Genomic DNA, 20,756 nt, shown 5'->3' with positions numbered 1-20,756 from the left:
ATATGAAATATAAACACTGGGGAGGGAACCCAATATTCTAGAAATCTAAATGGAATAATCCAAGGCTTTATGTAGACAAGATATACAGATTTTTCAGACAATGTATTCCTTCAGAGCATAAGGCCGGGGTTAATTTATCATCAAGACCGATGCGCAGATATGGAAAAGTGATCAAAATATTTTATTATCATAAAACACATCAGGATGAATCCTGGAATGGAAGTCCTTTGGACAAGAGAGGCATGAGTTATGTACACAATAGTATAGTACAATTAATCAAGAAATAGCACATTATGAGCTCAAATCAGGTTATGTGTGTGTCCTCAGAAAGACAGCGAGAAGGTTCTGTAGGACAGGTTGGTGAATACGTCCATCTGGTGACTGCCTCCACCTACTGTCAGCACCTGGAAAAGCAAAGACATCACAACCACTTCCTTCATACACCAAAAACCACCACAGTCCCTGCTCAACAAAACTCAACCATATCAACACTGAGACCATATCAAAACTGAAACCATATCAAAACTGAATATCAATAATATCATCCAGACTGTATCACATCTGGCCGTGATTCGGAGTCCCATAGGGCGGCGCACAATTAGCCCAGCGTCGTCCGGGTTTGGCCAGGGTAGGGCGTCATTGTAAATAAGAATTTGTTCTTAACTGACTTGACTAATTAAATAAAGGTTTAATAAAAAAAAATTACTTTTTTTTACTGAAGCTTTGATGTGGACAAAAATGTAATCATTAGTAATGCTCTTATCCACAGCGACTTACAGTGGTGAGTGCATAATTACTATTACGAACCTACAACCATGGCGTTGCAAGTGACATGCTCTACCAACTGAGCCACACAGGACTTTTGACCAAGAACAGGAAGAAAACAAGCGGGACGAGCAAAGAAGGATATTTAACCTGAGGGGTTGGATGAGTAATGTGGAGTGTTCAGATGGTCTGTCTAATGACTCTCACCCTGTGTTCAGTGCTGTTGAGGTTCAGTGCCAGCGTGTTGAGGGAGTGGGGGTTGCAGGGGATCTGAGCCTTTATACCTCTCCCCCGCGGAGACAGTGGGACACACACTGGCCCTCACCCACCGACAAGATCTACAGGCGGGGGAGAGGTCACACACACATGGACTGTTTGCAGTTAGAGAAAGACAAACACATAAACTTTCTTTCACCCTTCCCACACACAGTCTGACCCACACACACGTCTCACCATGTCCTGGTAAAAGTTGGCTTGTCGCTGGCATCCGGATAGATGGAAGATGGAGGTGGGTGACATGGAGCGGAGGTGCCATAGGTAAAGGGATGTGCCTCCTCCACAGAGCTGGTGGGGAAAAATAAGGGACAGGGATTAGGGAGAATTATTTAACTACATTAAAAGGAGATCAAATTGTAGGAGGAAACGCTGAGTAATGTTACAGTATCTGCATTGCAAAAAAAACATTTCAGGCAGCACGAGACATTCCACAGCTGGAGTCGACCTTCGCGACTGTTCTAATGTATCGCCACGGCAACCACACTGATAACATAAGTGCCGCATTTCAGACTGAGGTACTGAACAAGTCAGGACAATTTCTAGAAAAAGAGTACTCTTCCTATGGGGGAAGGGACTGTTGATTTATGGGAAAAAACTAAATTGCAAGGGCTACCCTTTCCTCACCATCCAATCAGAGTCGGTTGTCAGGCAGCTGATCCACTTGCCATATTGGGGGCGGGCACATTCCTAGAAAGAGAGGGAGTGAGAGAAGAGAGAAAGAGTAGAAGCATTAGGATTTTGTTTGTAGTATGATGTGTATTTTGTTATGCAATCTGCAGAAAGGGGTGGTGGACTATGTATTTTCATAAAAAACAGCTGGTGCACAACATCTAAGGAGGTCTCAAGCTATTGCTCACCTGAGGTAGAGTATCTCATGATAAACTGTAGACCACACTACCTACCTAGAGAGTTTTCATCTGTATTTTTCATAGCTGTTTACATACCACCACAGTCAGAGGCTGGCACTAAGACAGCATTGAATGAGCTGTATTCCGCCATAAGCAAACAGGGAAACGCTCACCCAGAGGCGGCGCTCCTAGTAGCCGGGGCATTTAACGCAGGGCAACTTAAATCCATTATACCAAATTTCTATCAGCATGTTAAATGTGCAACCAGAGGAAAGAAAACTATGGACCACGTTTACTCCATACACAGAGACGCATACAAAGCTCTCCCTCGCCCTCCATTTGGCAAATCTGACCATAATTCTATCCTCCTAATTCCTGTTTACAAGCAAAAATTAAAGCAGGAAGCACAAGTGACTAGATCAATAAGAAAGTGGTCCGATGAAGCAGATGCTAAGCTACAGGACTGTTTTACTAGCACAGACTGGAAAATGTTCCGCGATTCCTCCGATGGCATTGAGGAGAACACCACATCAGCCATTGGCTTCATCAATAAGTGCATCGATGATGTCGTCCCCACAGTGACCGTACGTACATACCCCAACCAGAAGCCATGGATTACAGGCAACATCCCACTGAGCTAAAGGCTGCCGCCTTCAAGGAGCGGGAATCTAACCTGGAAGCTTATACAAAATCCCGCTATGCACTCCGACAAACCATCAAACAGGTAAAGCGTCAATACAGGACTAAGATCGAATCACACTACACCGGCTCTGACGCTTGTCGGCTGTGGCAAGGCTTGCAAACAATTAGACTACAAACGGAAGCATAGCCGAGAGCTGCCCAGTGACACGAGCCTACCAGACGACCTAAACTACTTCTATGCTCGCTTCGAGGCAAAAAACATTGAAACATGCATGAGAGCACCAGCTGTTCTGGAAGACTGATCACGCTCTCTGCAGCCGATGTGAGTTAGCCCTTTAAACAGGTCATCATTCACAAGGCTGCAGGGCCAGATGGATTACCAGGACGTGTACTGCGAGCATACGCTGACCAACTGGCAAGTGTCTTCACTGACATTTTCAACCTCTCCCTATCCGAGTCTATAATACCAACATGTTTTAAGCAGACCACCATAGTGCCTGTGCCCAAGAACACTATGGTAACCTGCCTAAACAACTACCGACCCGTAGCACTCACATCTGTAGCCATAAAGTGCTTTGAAAGGCTGGTCATGGCTCACATCAACACCATTAGCCCAGAAACCTTAGACCCAATCCAATTTGCATACCACCCCAACAGATCCACAGATGATGCAATCTCTATTGCACGCAACACTGCCCTTTCCCACCTAAAGGAACACCTATGTGAGAATGCTATTCATGGACTACAACTCAGCGTTCAACACCATTGTCACGTTCCTGACCTGTTTTCTGTTGTTTTTGTATGTGTTTAGTTGGTCAGGGTGTGAATTGGGGTGGGCATTCTATGTTATGTGTTTCTATGTTTAGGTTCATTGGTAATTAGCCTTATATGGTTCTCAATCAGGGACAGGTGTTTGACGTTTCCTCTGATTGAGAACCATATAAAGGTAGGCTGTTCACACTGTTTGTTTGTGGGTGATTGTCTTCCGTGTCTGTGTATGTCGCACCACACGGGACTGTTTCGTTTTCGTTCGTGTATGTAGTCTGTTCCTGTTCGTGCGTTCTTCGTGTTTATGTAAGTTCACATGTTCAGGTCTGTCTATGTCGTTTTGTTGTTTTGAGTTTATTCACGTGTTCATCGTGTTTCGTCTTGTTATAATAAATCATTATGGATTCAACCGACGCTGCATTTTGGTCCGACCCTTACTCCTCGTCCGAGGAGGAGGCATTAGACGAGCGTTACAACCATAGTGCACTCAAAGCTCTTCCATAAGCTAAGGACCCTGGAACTAAACACCTCCCTCTGCAACTGGATCCTGGACTTCCAGACGGGCCGCACCCAGGTGGTAAGGGTAGGTAACAACACATCCACCACGCTGATCCTCAACACAGGGGCCCCTCAGGGGTGCGTGCTCAGTACCCTCCTGTACTCCATGTTCACTCATGACTGCACGGCCAGGCACGACTCCGACACCATCGTTAAGTTTGCCGATGACACAACAGTGGTAGGCCTGATCAACGACGAGACAGCCTATAGGGAGGAGGTCAGAGACCTGGCCGTGTGGTGCCAGGACAACAACCTCTCCCTCAAAATGATCAAGACAAAGGAGAGGATTGTGGACTACAGAAAAAAGAGGACCGAGCAGGCCCCCATTCTCATCGACGAGGCTGCAGTGGAGCAGGTTGAGAGCTTCAAATTCCTTGGTCTCCACATCAACAACAAACTATCATGGTCCAAACACACTAAGACAGTTGTGAAGAAGGCACGACAAAGCCTATTCCCCTTAGGAGACTGAAAAGATTTGGCATGGGTCCTCAGATCCTCAAAAGGTTCTACAGCTGCACCATTGAAAGCATCCTGACTGGTTGCATCACTGCCTGGTATGGCAATTGTTCGGCCTCCGACCGCAAGGCACTACAGAGGGTAGTGCGAACGGCCCAGTACATCACCGGGGCCAAGCTTCCTGCCATCCACAACCTCTATAGCAGGCGGTGTCAGAGAAAGGCCCTAAAAATTTGTCAAAGCCTCCAGCCACCCTAGTCATAGACTGTTCTCTCTGCTACCGCTCGGCAAGCGGTACCGGAGCGCCAAGTCTATGTCCAAGAGGATTCTAAACAGCATCTACTCCCAAGCCATAAGACTCCTGAACATCTAATCAAATGGCTACCCAGACTATTTGCATTGTCCCCCCTCTTTTACACCGCTGCTACTCTCTGTTGTTATCATCATCTATGCATAGTCACTTTAATAACTCTACCTACATGTACATATTACCTCAACTAACCGGTGCCCCTGCACATTGACTCTGTACCGGTACTTACCCTGTATATAGGTCTCGCTATTGTTATTTTACTGCTGCTCTTTAATTACTTGTTACTTTTATTTCTTATTCTTATCTGTATTTTGTTTTAAACTCCATTGTTGGTTAGGGGCTCGTAAGTAAGCTGTATGGTCTACACCTTTTGTATTCGGCGCATGTGACTAATACAGTTTGATTTGACAGGGATGTTGTCACGTTCCTGACCTGTTTTCTTTTGTTATGTATTTGTTTTAGTTGGTCAGGGCGTGAGTTGGGTGGGTTGGTCTAGGTTTGTTTTTCTATGTTGGGATTTTTGTGTTTGGCCTGGTATGATTCTCAATCAGAGACAGGTGTGTATCATTTGTCCCTGATTGAGAGTCATACTAAGGCAGCCAGGGTTTCACTGGTGTTTTGTGGGTGTTTGTTTCCTGTGTCAGTGTTTGGGCCACACAGGACTGTTTTTCAGGTTAGTCACGTTTGTAGAGTTTCGTAATTTGTAGTGTTTGTTCATTAAAGCATGAATACCTACTACTCCGCATCTTGGTCCAATCCATGCTCCTCCTCGTCTGAGGAGGAGAACGACTACGACAACCTTAACAGATGTCAAACATTCAGCCTGCTGCACAGGCCCTATGCAGGTTCTAGTGTAGACCGCCTTTCCGGTTAAATTATGTTAAGGAGTGTTTTGTCAACACTAAATGATTAAACTAGTGAGAAATCTGTGATAGTTGAAAAAATAATTTAGTTTGCTTGATTTACTATCATCCTAAATTTAAGATTATTATTTTGCCTTATCTAATTCAAATGTATATTACCCAACTACACAAGCTAATGTTTTAACCACATCGAGGGGGGGGGGGGGGTTACACATCGTTTTACCTCAGATTGGTGATGTTAGTATAAAAGTTTATAGTCAACACCATGACAAAAGATGAATTGCTTAAAACAGATCAATATGTTTGGTTTTGTACTGTTGATTTTGTCATACGCGCTGAGGTTCGCAAGATTTACACTGCAAAAATTAAAATCTAAGTAAGATTGAATATCTTAAATCAAGGCAATATATGCTTGTTTTTTGTCTGACAAGATATTTCTTCTTATCATATTATATGTTGGAGCATTACAAGCTTTTTTTGTCCTTAATTATCTTAAGATAATATAACTTGTTACTGAGATTGTATTACTGGTTCTGAGTAACTTAATGCTCCAAACTAGAATTACCAGAATAATAAAGCTGTTTGATCAACACTGACAAGTACAAAACTGCTTTGTCAAAGTCAGAATTTCTTATTTCAAGCATCTTATCGTTTTCATCTCTTCACACATTAAGAACAGATAATGCCCAAATGGAATTCACTGTTTTATTGTCAATCTTACACACAGCAATCATGTAGACAAAATACAGTACAGAACAAAGACAGTATACTTTTCATATCTGGGAACACACTATGAGTCATTTGAACTGTTGTACAATTCTATTACATCCCCAAGATGGTATTTGACTTGTACATAAGTTTGGCTCTTGTTGCTAATTGTGTAATAAGAGGTAAAATCAACCAGCTTTTCAGCATCCACTAACTCAGTGGCCTGTGCAAGGTGTGGGACCTCAACTTGATAAGCCATGACGTTTCTAACAAAGCGTATAGTTTGAAATGGTTGACATTCCAAACAATAAAGCCTAGAATCAAGAAGAAATATGTTTTTGACCAGTCCAAATTCTGGCATATTACCATTCAGTACTTTGGCAAAGATCATGTACTTTGGCAAAGATCATGGACTTCTGCGTTCTGAATTTATTCGAATTTATTACAAGCCATTTGACTGATACAGCATGGTTTACTTCATTGAAACCTAGGAAGTCCCTCAATTTTCCACATAAATATTGTAGAGCTTTAACCTCTGATACAGGTCCCATCTCCCTTTCATTTGAAAACATTGGGTGCATTGAACTGTCAACATTTTGGCAGCTTTCATATATTTGGTTCTGATTGATCCAAGACATGCAAATATTTTTACAATTGAGCTTGGAAGCCCATTGTTTAAAGAAACAATGTTAAGACTCAAACCGCATACACATATGTCTAACCATTGGACCCAATGGAGGCCTACAACTAAAAAGTCAAAGACGGTTCAAATCTTTGAGTCATCTAACAACACCATGAATGAAGATGGAATGGATGACACATATCCAGGCATGGATCATATATCAACCGCAGTATTAAAAGGTAATGTTCATTTGTTTATACCCGTCTACCTTTCTCCTTAGCAAGCTAACATTAGCTAACGTTCATTTGAATTGGAAAGTTGGCAAACCAAGTTAGCATGCTAATTTTAACTAGGTAACGTAAACTCACTCACTTTTGTACATCGCCTTGGTCCGTACAATTGACCTTATTTTAGCGCCCAAAAAACGTAATACTTCCAGATCAACTTTAATGTCAATACCATTGTAAAGCACAATTTCTCCACTTTCCAACAGAATCAATTACATGACCTCCACGCTGCACGTTTCTGCATGATTCAAGAAGTCAACGAGCTCCGTCGGGTCTTTTTAAAAATGGCGGGTGGGGAAGCGAAACTAATGCGTGGTAGTGAGAAGGAGAGATATGTGTGGCAAACTGCTTTTCTTCACTCGATCTGTCCAACTTATCACCTTATCGCCTCTAAAGTGTAAATAAAACACTATAAAGAGTTTATATAATGTGTCATTACATACCTATTTGAAGGTTTGTGTCGATTTTGAATTGGGTTTTTAGGGCAGTGCTAAAGTGATCTTCAGAAGTAAACAGCGGCTTTGAGAGTCATGAAGCGTACAGTGATGACGCAAAAAATGACTAGGTATCCCCCTTACCCCCGTCACTGTCAATTTCTTGTTTTTAAACGATGAGAGAAGTGCTACACCTGGTGGAGAGAGATTGTAAAGACAGAAATAGTTTCTTTATGCGTGCTGTACGTTACGGCATGACACGTCACGATGTAACGGAGGGTCAGTTTTTTCAACTTTTCTCCAATACTATAGAGCCATTACCATGTCGATCAATACTTGAATAGAAACATAGTTCACACCCCAGATTTTGAAGTTAACACAGTCCCATTAGTTTTCTTTGCAGCCTCGTTTGAATGTCGCGGTTGCGCACATTTGTAGGGAATGGGGTGAGTTTTACGTTAACTGTTAGCAGTTAACTGCACGAACGGCCATTCGTTGAAAAAACTTGAACTTTCGTTAGATTGAGAGTGCTTTATTGCCAGAAATAGTGTTAATGAGGTGTAAATGTGCCCTAATGACTGACACCTTAGATTATTTAGCATCGCCGTCTTTGGCGCCCTTTCTATTGACAATAGAAAAGAAAAAAAATTCATTAGCTTGCACTATCTTTTGGTTTAAAGTAATTGACGTCAACGTTAATGATATACTGGTAGTCTAATTTTGTTGCATAACATTAGCTAGCTTGGTAAATCATTCCTGCATTAACTGGAAAGGGAACAGTATGCTAATCTCTCATAACCTATATCAACCTGACACTTTGCGTCTATAAACTATGATTTAGTTGCTAATTACTCAACTATTTACCATGTGGTTAAATTTGTTTTTCAGCTGCTAATATAAGCACAGACATGCTGCACAGTCTCTCTTTCCCGGGCCAGAGCACTTCTTCAGAAGGAGAACCATTTGGAGATTTACTCATGGGGAAAATTAGGTAATGTTAGATTTTGACATTTGGGAGACATTTAATCTAACCATGCAGACAGTGTTTCCTGTTATCAAAGTAGCATTTCCTGGCCATCATTACAATACATGTATCTAAAGATGTAGTTGTTTTGGTGTTTGCTGTTAGAATGTTGTTACAGTGTGTTTTTTTTTCTTTATAATTACCATTGAATAAAAATGTATGTCTGATACAGGGTGAAGAATCAGACCTGTGTAGACCAGACACCTCCTAGTAGTTGTTGAAACGACCACAGGGAGAGAAACTCTGGGAGAACACGGACATGTGGAGGTGCTGGACGAAGAACACATTGACACATAGCTAATGTAATTAAGATATCAGATTTATAAAAGCAATAGCAGCATTTTAAAACATATTGAATGGGCATGATACAAGTATTGCTAGCTAGATGTTCAACGTTACAGTAACATTACCTAACTAATGTTGCTAGTTAAATGACTAATAACATGTCTGTAAGCGTTCATGTAGCTAGTGCAATCTAACTTAGCTACATTGCTAGCAATCTTGTTATCTGAGCAGGCGACTTGATTGCCGTTGATTGCATGACTATTCCTGATATGCTCAGAAGAAAACAGTATAGATGGTAGACACTGTTACCTCGACAGGACCCATTGTGAAGACGAATATACAGTTTTAAGCGTCAGAAAATATAAATATTGTTGAGCTCAACTTCTGTTTACGAATTTCGTGTTTCCAATTTAAACCAAAAAGTCGCCAAAATATACAATGAGACAGATATTTCACCAGATGTGTTAATGTGAAGCATCTGGTTGGCGTTTCCGTTCACTACCAAATATGGTGATGAGAGGAAGCCCAGTGGCCGGACTTGGTGACGTGTGGTTGTTTCATCAGAGTTCCCGAGTTTGAATATCCCGTATGCACATTCCATGATCAAACGTTCTAAACACACTTCCTACCGGTGGCGCATACTATAGAACGGAAGTCAGTCTAGTTGTTATCGACGATATGTCTTACTACTACTATGTCGCAGATTTTTACTAGGTATCTTCAGGACTTGCCTCAAATTATGCCTCAAATTATTACTAATGATGTACATTGAGTTGTTAATAAATCAGCCTCCGAGACTCCAGCTAGTAAGAGTAAAAGGGGTTCAAGATGTATATAGGTAGCTACATTGACAACTATGAAGGTGAGTACTAGAGGTCGACCGATTAATCGGAATGGCCGATTAATTAGGGCCGATTTCAAGTTTTCATAACAATCTGTAATCTGCATTTTTGGACACCGATCATGGCCGATTACATTGCACTCCACGAGGAGACAGTGTGGCAGGCTGACTACCTGTCATGCGAGTGCAGCAAGGAGCCAAGGTAAGGTGCTAGCTAGCATTAAACATATCTTATAAAAAACAATCAATCTTAACATAATCACTAGTTAACTACACATGGTTGATTATATTACTAGTTTATCTAGCTTGTCCTGCGTTGCATATAATCGATGCGGTGCCTGTTAATTTATCATTGAATCGCAGCCTACTTCGCCAAACGGGTGATTTAACAAGCACATTCGCAAAAAAAGCACTGTCGTTGCACCAATGTACCTAACCATAAACATCAACGCCTTTCTTAAAATCAATACACAAGTATATATTTTTTAATCTGCATATTTAGTTAATATTGCCTGCTAACATGAATTTCTTTTAACTAGGGAAATTGTGTCACTTTCTTGCATTCTGTGCAACAGAATCAGGGTATATGCAGCAATTTGGGTCGCCTGGCTCGTTGCGAACTGTGTGAAGACTATTTCTTCCTAACAAAGACAGCCAACTTTGCCAAATGGGGGATGAATTAACAAAAGCGCATTTGAGAAGAAAAAAAACAATAGTTGCACGAATGTACCTAACCATAAAACATCAATGCCTTTCTTAAAATCAATACACAGAAGTATATTTTTTTAAACCTGCATATTTAGTTAAAAGAAATTCATGTTAGCAGGCGATTCTTATGGCTGCATGTCACGCCCTGGCCTTAGTTATCTTTGTTCTCTTTATTATTTTGGTTAGGTCAGGGTGTGACGAGGGTGGTTTGTGTGTTTTTGTCTCGTCTAGGGAGTTTGTACTGTCTAGTTTTTTTTTGTAGAGTTATGGGGTTGTGATCATTATATGTGTTTATGTAAGTCTATGGTTGCCTAGATTGGTTCTCAATTAGAGGCAGGTGTTTATCGTTGTCTCTGATTGGGAACCATATTTAGGCAGCCATGTTCTTTGGGTATTTTGTGGGTGATTGTTTCCTGTGTCAGTGTTTGTGCCACACGGGACTGTTACGGTTTGTTCACGTTTATTGTTTTGTATTGGTGTTCATAGTTCAGTTTTCTATATTAAAACATGGATACCTACCACGCTGCGTATTGGTCCGATCCTTGTTACACCTCTTCAGAGGAAGAAGAGGAAGACAGCCGTGACACTGCATCCCGCTACCGGGATCGATATGACAGCAGATAGATAAAGTGCAGGGCGCCAAATTCAAAAAACAGAAATCTCATAATTAAAATTCCTCAAACATACATGTGTCTTATATCATTTTAAAGGTATTCTTGTTGTTAATCCCACCAAAGTGTCCGATTTCAAATATGCTTTTCAGCGAAAGCACTACAAACGATTATGTTAGGTCACCATCAAAACACAATAAGCACAGCCATTTTTCCAGCGAAAGATAGCTGGAGATAATAGAGATAAAATGAATCACTAACCTTTGATTATCTTCATCAGATGACACTCATAGGACTTCATGTTACACAATACATGCATGTTTTGTTTGATAAAGTTCATATTTATGACAAAAAATCTGAGTTTACATTGGCGCGTTACATTCACTAGTTCCAAAAACATCCAGTGATAGTGCATAGCCACATTGTTTCAACAGAAATACTCATCATAAATGTAGATGATAATACAAGTTATACACATGGAATTATAGATATACCTCTCCTTAATGCAACCGCTGTGTCAATGCAACCGCTGTGACAAAATGTCCAAAAGTTCCGTAACAGTCAGTAGAAACATGTCAAACGATGTACTGAATCGATCTTTAGAATGTTGTTAACATACATCTTGAATAACGTTCCAACCGGAGAATTACATTGACTTCAGAAGAGCGATGGAACGGACGTCCTACTCATGTGAAGGCGCATGGTGAATGCGTGATCAGCTCGTGGAAGTGATTACTCATTCCTGTCTCCTTCGGCCCCCCTTCACATTAGAGTCATCAGACAAAGTTCTGTTGACTGTTGACATCTAGTGGAAGCCGTAGGAAGTGAAAACTCATCTATATCTCGCTGTCATTTCAATTGAGAGCTTGGTTGAAAATCTGACACCTCAGAAACAATTCAAACAGGAAGTGGAACTTCTCAGGTTTTTGCCTGCCATATGAGTTCTGTTATACTCACAGACATAATTCAAACAGTTTTAGAAACTTCAGAGTGTTTTCTATCCAATATGAATAATAATATGCATATATTAGCAACTGGGACTAAGGAGCAGGCCGTTAAATATGGGCAGCTCTGTGCATCTTTCATCCAAGCTACTCAATACTGCCCCTGCAGCCATAAGAAGTTAAACTAGGGAAATTGTGTCACTTCTCTTGCCTTCTTTGCACGCAGAGTCAGGGTATATGCAACAGTTTGGGCCGTCTGGCTCGTTGCGAACTAATTTGCCAGAATTTTACGTAATTATGACATAACATTGAAGGTTTTGCAATGTAACAGCAATATTTAGACTTATGGATGCCACCCGTTAGATAAAATACGGAACGGTTCCTTATTTCACTGAAAGAATAAACGTTTTGTTTTTGAAATGATAGTTTCTGGATTTGACCATATTAATGACCTAAGGCTCGTATTTCTGTGTGTTATTATATTATAATTAAGTCTATGATTTGAGAGAGCAGTCTGACTGAGCGGTGGTAGGCAGCAACAGGCTCGTAAGCATTCATTCAAACAGCATTTGCCAGCAGCTCTTCGCTGTGCTTCAAGCATTGCGCTGTTTATGACTTCAAGCCTATCAACTCCCGAGATTAGGCTGGCAATACTAAAGTCCCTATTAGAACATCCAATAGTCAAAGGTATATGAAATACAAATGGTATAGAGAGAAATAGTCCTATAATAACTACAACCTAAAACTTCTTACCTGGGAATATTGAAGACTCATGTTAAAAGGAACCACCAGCTTTCATATGTTCCCATGTTCTGAGCAAGGAACTTAAACGTTAGCTTTCTTACATGGCACATATAGCACTTTTACTTTCTTCTCCAACACTTTGTTTTTGCATTATTTAAACCGAATTGAACATGTTTCATTATTTATTTGAGACTAAATTGATTTTATTGATGTCACGTTCTGACCATAGTTTTTGTGTGTTTTGCTTGTTTTAGTGTTGGTCAGGACGTGAGCTGGGTGGGCATTCTATGTTGTGTGTCTAGTTTGTCTGTTTCTATGTTTGGCCTAATATGGTTCTCAATCAGAGGCAGGTGTTTTGTGTTGTCTCTGATTGGGAATCATATATAGGTGGCTTGTTTTGTGTTGGGGTTTGTGGGTGGTTGTTTCCTGTCTTTGTGTTTTCTCTGCACCAGATAGGGCTGTATCGGTTTGCCACATTTGTTATTTTGTATCGTGTTTATCGTTTTATTAAACATGTTGAGCACTGGCTACGCTGCGTGTTGGTCTGATCCCTGTTACACACTCTCTTCTCGTGAAGAGAGGGAAGGCTGCCGTTACAATTGATGTATTATATTAAGTAAAAAATACTAGTGTTCATTGTTCTTTCAGTATTGTTGTAATTGTCATTATTACAAATATATATAAAAAAATCGGTTAATCTGCTTTTTTGGTCTTCCAATAATCGGTGTCGGTATCGGTGTCGAAAAATCCTAATCGGTCGACCTCTAGTGAGTACCAAGTCAGTGACAGATATTACGTCAGCTAGCTACAATCATATTAGCTAGCTAATTTAACTATTAACTGTAGCTAGCTAGTTACTTTGTAAAATGATGTAACGTTGACAGAATCTACCTGAGAATGTGTGTATTTGTTTTCTTGGTTAAGTTATGCTTGCTAGCTAAAAATAATTGTTATTCATTTTTTCTACACAGTATCTAACAAAGATACATTGACAGGGGAGATCACCGTGAGGGCTGCCTGTCACCGGTCCATGAGGAAGAGTGAAAAGCCGCACAGCATGAGTAGGGAAAGGTTATAGATAGCTACTAGGGACCTTGTTAAACACGTCCTGTGAGACACTGTCATCATGGTCAAAATGTGTTGGAGACAGTGTCAACGTTTAATCTTATCAATAGATAGATATTAATGATGGGTCCCAATCATAATTTAGAATTGCTCACTTAACAGGTTATTTGGTAAAGATCTGTTGATTCAGTGCTTTGTAATTGTGTTACTGAGACAGTGTATTCATGTATAGTTTAATAAGCCCCTAGTTAAGAAGACTAGACACTACTATGTTTGTTATTTATGGGCCGCATCATTCTTGTTTCTCACTTTAGTCTTTCATCACACTTATCTTAACAGATGGTGTTAAAGCACTCCGTACCAGTGATAGTGGTCCAAAGCCACTGCGCCTGTGTTGCAGGAAGTGCTATGTGTTGTGTGTGGAGCTTTATCTTGGCCAGGTCGCAGTTGTATATGAGAACTTGTTCTCAACTAGCCTACCTGGTTGAATAAAGGTGAGGAGAAAAAATAAGTGCAATCATCTGGTGGCCCTTCTTTACCAGACAGCGCACTACTCTCAACTAAACATTCCTGCTGCACCACCAGTTCACAGCTGCACAGACACAGAACAGCGTTGGCACAAGCCAAGAACACATGTGAGTCAATCAATATCCATAAAAAAATGCACCTGAAAAGTTTTTCAGCCCATGTCACAGTAAATCCTTGTTAATTAGGGTGTGAAACCAGGTCCGTTTGATGGGATAGAGTTCCGTAAACCTACTAACTCGTGTGTTGATGGAATAAGGTAAGTTGGAGGTTCCTAGAATGGAAACATTTTAGAAAACATTTTCTTGTGTGGATCCAGATGATAAGCCTAAACAGTTGGGTCTTTACGTTGTAATGACAAATGTTTGGGACAAAGACTGGGGGGGAAATATATCATCTATAAATCTCAATATTTTCATCCATTTTATTTGAACTGCTGTTTCTGGAGAAGTTACTTTAGTCTTTGTCATAGTAATCTCTCCAACCTGATGTTAAGGTTTTAAAATGTTTTGCAGAAGTTCTCTCTACAAAGCACTCAATGGATACATGCCTGACATGGACCTTCTCCGCATCTCAGAAACGTATGCCAACTTTTCTCCACTTACTGCCCCTCTTGTCAGCTGACGTGCCCCTGGTTGAGTCCGCCTTTGGGCCAGTGCAAGCTGACAGTGTGCTGCCCTATCAACTTCCACAGCCAAAGACCCGTGAAATTGTGAAGATTGCCGATGCACCTTCTCCACCAATACTTCCATTAGATGGCTACAGGCTTCAGTCTTCCCAGTGTGCTTACGTCCTTAGCCATCAAGAGCAATTCCACGTCAAGGCATTAGAGACAACCTACGAGATGTCACACAAAGTTGAGGTTGCTACAAGGGAGCAGAGCAGCAGCCCGGAATGGCATCAGCTAAAGAAAATGAGAATAACATCCTCTCGTTTCCGAGAGGTTTGCCATGTCAGGGGGAGAGACCTCAGCTGACCACCTAGCTGAGCGGATGTTCAAGAGATCTGGTATGCAGACCATGGAGATGAAGAGGGGGCTAGCCATGGCTACAGTGGCTGTACAGGACTACTGCACACTGAAGAATCTTAACTTCTTTCCGTGTGGCTTTGTAGTGCACCCAGATGCTCCGTGGTTAGGATCCTCTCCAGATGGCATCATATTTGATCCCAGTGTGAGACCACACTTTGGACTCTTAGAGGTCAAGTGCCCAAATGTACCAAGTTATGTTGACTGGCCTTACCTGAAGATACAGAATGGAGAGCTGAAGTTGAAAAGATCTCATGCTTACTACTGGCAGGTGCAAGGTCAAGTTCTTCTCACAGGTTGTAGCTGGTGTGACTTTGTCATCTGTACACAGGAGGATATCCTAGTTTAAAGGATATATAAAGATCTACAGGTTTCAAAAACTATAGGAGAGAAGGTTGACCACTTTTATTTTTACCACTACTTGCAGAAGTGTCTATCTCGCACCTGAATGGATCCCCTGCATGGGTGCCAAGTTTAGTGGTTTCGTGAAAAATAAGTATTGATGTTCGTGAAGAAATCTACAGTAGAATAGATTTTTTTTTTTTTAATGTATTTCAGCAAATGTTCAACAGTTCAGTTAATCAATTACACATCTCTAACATTATATTCAATCTTGCATTCTGGCTATTCTGTGTTTACTTGATTTCTTTCCCCCACCCGTTACTCATTCCCTAATTAAATCCAATACAAGCTCCACACAAACTGATTTTCACTACAACACAAATGATTGATGCATGTCGTAGATAAACACTATTATTTTGCTGCTAGCAAATAAACATATGTACATTTACACTGGCTTGGCCCATGCTCTGACCAAAGGTCCGTTTTGATAGTTGACCAACAGGCACGCCACAGCAAATAATTGGTTGATGCTGCCTGAGATGGTCAGGGGGATGACTGTGTCAAACAGCTTGTGCTCCTTTACTCTGCGGATCATTCTTTCAACATGCACTCTCAGCCTGGCGTTGGATTGGGTCTCCCTAACCTCATGCGCTGGCATCTGTGTGCGTCTTGACAGAAAGGCTGACCGGTAGACCTTGCACGGAATAATGTAATCTACGAGAAAGCCTTTATCCACCATAATGGCCATGTCAGAGGTGAGTAAGGAAATAATTCCAGACTGCTTGAAGATCTCCTTGTCACTCACAGACCCAGCATACAACGATGACACAAAAGTGACAGCTCCATGTGGTGACATTCCCAACATGCCCTTAAAGGTACAGTGTGACTTGTAGGAAGAAAACACCTCACTCTGCAGTAGTAGTGAAGATGGTGTCTGGCAGCGGAGTTCAGTGCAGTCGATCACTACCTGGGTGTCTGGATAGTCCTTGAACTCAGGTGGCAGGTGGGCTTTGATGGTTTCCTTGGGGATCCATATCCGTGCTGATCCAAGCAGACAGTAGAGGAAGTTGGCCCAAGAGATGATAATCCGGCTCGCTGTCGATTGGTGGATGCTGAACCGATTTGACAAATCCTTCTGCTTCAGACCCAGCGACAGGTGAGTCATAAACAGAGAGGGAGAGGAGGTCTAAGAGAGAGGGAAGAAGAGGGTGAGCTTGAGTTGGATGAAAATGGTGGAAAAAAGGGAGATGGTTTGTTAAAAGTAGAATGTAAGAAAGTGTAAGCAGAGGGAGCTGAAGACATGAGGAGAAATGGAAGTGAATGAGAGTGAAGTATAGGAGGTGGTAGGTTTGGTGAAGTTATCAGAGACCGAGGTATGCACAGAGGATCAGGAAAAAGATAAGTCTTTGACAGTAGGAGTGAAGTTAATGGAAAAGTGGACTCTGCCTTTTGGCTGATCCATTTGTGGTTTCATGGTGGGTGAAAAAATAGATGTCCTTGATTCAATTGAGGAGTAAGTAGGCTATATTTAAGTTGTGATATTGTTAGGAAATATTTAGGCCTACCGTGTTAAGGCACATTTGGTTTATTTGAAAATTATTTATGTTGTTAATAACGAGTTAACATATTGTCGAAAGCACGTAGGCAATGTTATTTACTGTGTCGATAGCGGAATAAACTAGTGTGTACATTAACGTAACTTGATGTACTAGTATTATTTATTTATTTAATGGATTAATTAAATTGTAAATCAAAATATACACACGTGCTGCTACATAATACATACATATTTCACATTGTAATACACTATCCCTACATGCCATTATTGTGTGCTGGAGCTAGTAGCTTATTTTTCCACTGTCACTAGGCCTACACATTCACAACCGAACTGAATTGAATGGGGGATGTGTAACGGATGTGAAATGGTTAGCTAGTTAGCGGTGGTGCGCACTAATAGCGTTTCAATCGGTTACGTCACTCGCTTTGAGACCTTGAAGTAGTGGTTCCCCTTGCTCTGCACCAGCCGCTGCTTTTGTGGAGCGATGGGTAACGACGCTTCGTGGGTGTCAGGTGTTGATGTGTGCAGAGGGTCCCTGGTTCGCGCCCGAGTCGGGGCGAGGGGACGCCATAAAGTTAATGTTACATCAATGTTACATTGATGCTGTTGACCCGGATCACTGGTTGCTGCGGAAAAGGAGGAGGTCGAAAGGGGGGGTGAGTGTAACGGATGTGAAATGGCTAGCTAGTTAGCGGTGGTGTGCGCTAATAGTGTTTCAATCGGTTACGTCACTCGCTTTGAGACCTTGAAGTAGTGGTTCCCCTTGCTCTGCAAGGGCCGCGGCTTTTGTGGAGCGATGCGTAACGACGCTTCGTGGGTGACTTGTTGATGTGTGCAGAGGGTCCCTGGTTCGAGCGAGGGGACGGATGTAAAGTTAAACTGTTACAGATGCATAACTACTTTTCAGTAAAGAAGGGAAACGAGGTACAACATGCAACTTCGATTGAAGACCTAAAATCATGCCTGACAAAATCACAACGGTATCCTAATATAGTGCGGATACAGTAGTAGTAGCCTATTCTACAACAGTGTACCTGTATGTGCCAGTATTATATATCTAATTGATCAATTAAATTATAAATGTGGATGGGTAAGCTACTTGATTCAATGATTACACTAGTGTACAAGGTAGATACGAGAGTAGTCTATAGTCTACAATAATAATGTAATTGAATGTGCTATAGTATCATTTATATCGTTGATGAATACAATTGTAAATGGGGATGGGTAGGCTACATAATTCAGTGAATGCTGAATGTATTGCAATCTCTGGGAGTATGTTAATGACGGCTTTTTAGCTGTTGAACTATGGCAATGTCGAACTAATTTCTAAATCTCTTACTTTTAGTCAAGATGTGATGAACCAGAGCAACCAATCAGCTTCACTGCAGCTGCTCAACCCACCACCCTCACTGTTCTCCCTCCACAAGTAACCACATCCTCTTCTCCTGTTCAATTACTTTACCACGACACTGAAAATGACTGTACGTATACTCCTGTGTCCATCTCAGTGCAACATGATCCATCCAAGGCCTCAGTTGGATGCCAAAAATGTGAGAAGTGTAAGCAAGATGCTATAGTGTAGTTTGTGTATGTGTGTGTGTGTATGGATGGAGTTCTAAGTAAAGACATGGGAAGATGGCAAAGGAGATAGTGATGAGAGTGAGAGCATACAGTATGAAAATATAGACTCATTGGGATCTAAAATGAGTGTTAGGTGCCTCTTGTGCCTCCTTTTTGTCCGTTTGAGGATACTACAGTCACCCCTGGTGGAGGTTCTTGGGACACTGTGATTTAAGTCTGAGCAGAGGTTGACGAAAAACTTTGAAGGTGGTGTTGCTATGTTGCGTGTTATCTTGAATTACCAGGCAGATGTTTGAGTACAGAATGAAATGGTGTAAACTTAACAGGCTAAACTTGTTGAGCACGGTGTTTGAGAAAGGGGTTCCAACAGGGTTATTTGGCTGTTAACAAAGGAGAACTCTTTTTGGTTCCATGTAGAAGGCTTTTTGGTTCCATGTAGAACCCTCTGTGGAATGGAGCCCAAAAGGGTTTTACCTAGACACAGAAGGGGTTCTACCTGGAACCAAAAATTGTTCTCTTATGGGGACAGCAGAATAATCCTGTTAGTTTGCAGATAGCACCTTTTTATCTGAGTATAGGCCTATATTGCAGTGGTGGTTTTCTGTAAAAAATTTAATTAATTGGTGGTGGTGAGTTAAGATATATTCAGAAATTCTATGAAACATCCCCACTTTTAGCTCACATTTGAAAGCAGGCAGAGCAACCTTCTATGTGCCCTGAGGCATGTGTGATCACTCAACATTGACAGGACCAACAAAAAAGACATGCCCAAATGCAAACAAAAGATAACATGTTTCTAACTTGCACCGTTGTGCAATTATTAAGCGACTAGATACAAATAGCTAATCCTGGCTACCAATGTTCTAGCATTAATTTATTGAGGCAAGCAGATCAGAGATGTTAAGGTGGTACCCAAGCATATGCCATGTGTATATGTGGCACAAACACATGTATGGTCATTTTATTTTGTTTGATATTTTATGGAGCCATTTTCTAGGCCTCCCTGGTATTTGCATTTAATTTATTTATAAAATTACTGCCGCTAGTGGAAGCTGTGACGTCAATGGAGTGCATTAGTGAGATCTTGGACATTTCTTCTTCATTCTTGGAGAATGACTAGTTCTGAAAATTAACGTTTCTCCGTCTCATCAATTTACCCTATAAATTCAGGTATGTAACTTAATGTGCAAAATTGCAATATGACTCAAAATATTGAGGTAACATGGTTAATTACATAGTTCATGAGTTTGATGATGTTTCAAGGAATATGTGAAAAACGAGTTGGTATTTCCCCCATTGTAAGTAATGTAGTTAGGCTAGGTTGCTAATGATTGACATTTTTTATTTTTTAGAGCTTTTTGAAATTGTCACTGATTTTATATATATATGTAAAATGTGAGTTATATATAATGTGAATGTGTAGATGTATGGTGACTCCACGTTTGGATGAACGGACCAACGAGACTGCCATGTGCAAAGACGGGTACCAGGAATGGTGGAAGGACAATCTGAAGGTAATTATCTTTGCAGACAACACAGCAGTGTCCAGGCCTCCAGAGTACTCACCCTATCGCCTGCTGTATGGAGGGGAGCCGCAGCAGTTTACTAACGTAAACAATGCACGTGTATATGAAATTATTGCATTAACTGTAGTATAAAAAATGTGTGATTGACTTCGGGTTTTTCTATTGCTGTTTTTGTATAACGTATTTTGAGGTCACTGATACTCCACCTGATGTGGTGGAAGTTGTCGAACCAGATCAGAATGCCTTCGAAGACCACCTTCAGGCACGGACTTAGAAGGATGAGGAAGTTTTTTACCAGGTAAAAATGATTGTCCGCTATTCATTTATTTTCTGGCCTTCCAAGAGATATGAGATATATATTTGTAAAAATATGAAATATAATTGCATTTATTTCTATCAATCAAGGTGAGACTGAACATGGACAGGGTGCATGAG

The 20,756-nt window shown here is 41.1% G+C and overlaps 1 pseudogene; it reads right to left on the bottom strand.

Annotated features, from left to right (window-relative positions):
- Positions 1-134: 134 nt before the first annotated feature.
- LOC129856099 (THO complex subunit 6 homolog) lies at positions 135-9,170 on the bottom strand (annotated as a pseudogene).
- Positions 9,171-20,756: the final 11,586 nt, after the last annotated feature.

The sequence above is a fragment of the Salvelinus fontinalis genome, chromosome 5, assembly GCF_029448725.1.
Source record: "Salvelinus fontinalis isolate EN_2023a chromosome 5, ASM2944872v1, whole genome shotgun sequence".
NCBI lineage: Eukaryota > Metazoa > Chordata > Actinopteri > Salmoniformes > Salmonidae > Salvelinus > Salvelinus fontinalis.
This window is presented reverse-complemented; position numbering and strand designations above follow the sequence as displayed.